Source organism: Nematolebias whitei, chromosome 18 (genome assembly GCF_014905685.2).
Source record: "Nematolebias whitei isolate Nwh7 chromosome 18, NemWhi1, whole genome shotgun sequence".
Taxonomy (NCBI): Eukaryota; Metazoa; Chordata; class Actinopteri; order Cyprinodontiformes; family Rivulidae; genus Nematolebias; species Nematolebias whitei.
Window position 1 is genome coordinate 20,554,737 of NC_056515.1, and position 1,603 is coordinate 20,556,339.

Consider the following 1,603-nt stretch of genomic DNA (forward strand, 5'->3'; position numbering starts at 1 on the left):
CGCATCAGTCCAAGTATGACTAATAAAGTGGAAAAAATACATAAGTATGTCGCTTCGCCGTATACATCGCATTTATTGCGCGTCATCGTAGACAACCTGGAAATGTGAGCCGGTGTTGTGCCAAAAATTGATTGGCTGCCAAATGGCAGCTGTGGGATCGTGCACGGGAGGACTTTAACAAGAATTTAAGAAGATTAACATTTAACAACAATTATATGTTTGCTCGAAATTATAGCAAAGGTGTGTCTCAGTCTAACTTTTCCTTAATAAATGCACTGACGGTCAAATCAGCTGCATTTTCAAAAGCCGATATGCGGAAATCGGAACGTGCAGAGGGTGACTCGCTGCGCATTTCTGCAAAATTTTACAAGATAAGCACCTAACACAATTATTTGTTTGCTCGACATTATAGTAAAGGTGTGTCTCAGTTGAACATTTATTTAATAAATGCACTTCAATGGTCAAATTAACTGCATTTCACTGGGGGCGAAATGAAGCTGATTTGACAGTAGCTCCAGGTGAGCTGGACGAAGGTGGCAGGCTGTGGCAAGCCGATTGTGTCATTAATAGCCACTTTTTACCTATTACATGACACAACCGCATGCCATACACTCGAGTGCCATCTAGCAGCTGAAAATGGTTGTGTTCAATATTTTCAGTCTGGATGAATGAAAACGGTCATATCTCAGCTAAAAGTTGGTTTATAAATATGGGAAAAAATACGTAAATAAGTTGCTACAGCGTATAAGTTGCAGGGCATGCAAATTATGCAAAAAAACGCGACTTATAGGCCGAAAAATACAGTGGTTATCTGAAGTCACTGGTGAAACCACTGACAGCCACAAGGATCCGACTCCAGATTAACACCTCCAAAGGAGTTACATTCAAAAAGTGTCAATATTCTTTCTTTGAACATTTTAGTATATTTTGTTTGTCTCATAAATGTATCATTAGTCCTCTTCATTTTGATTGAAGTCTTCACCACACTCTCTCAGACCTATTGGAACAAAGCTGGATCACAGAACATTTGCTAATATAAAGACATGATGCTGTTCTGGTTTTATTACTGGTTGAAAAGGTTTTTATTTGCTACTTTCTGTGTCCACCTGCTCTCCCGTACTCATGCCAATTGTTCATACACCTACCCAGGTTCAGCTCTCTGACTGTCAGGATGCAGCTATGTGCTAGATCAGGGGTCCCCTGAAGACCCGTTTTATCCAAGACTGTTTTACTACGGACCCGCAGCAGGGGTGTGAGTGTGAGTGTGGGTCATGTGCATAACAAAACACAATAAAGATCATCAAATATTATTTAATTATGACATCTGTAATTTTAATGTAATTTTATTATTTTGTCATTTATTTAAGATACAATTCAGTACAATACTGTAGTCCCTCACCACCTCTCAGCAGAGGTTAGAGAAGGTGGGCCTGTGATTGGAAGATCGCCGGTTCAAGCCCCGGTACTGACAACATCAAAAATGTGGGTGGGGTAGGTGAAGCACCCACACCTGCCCCCACCCTCATTCGTCCCACTCTGGGCCCTTGAGTAAAGCCCTTAACCCCCACCATCTGCTCCTCCGGGTGTCCTAGACAGCAGCTCT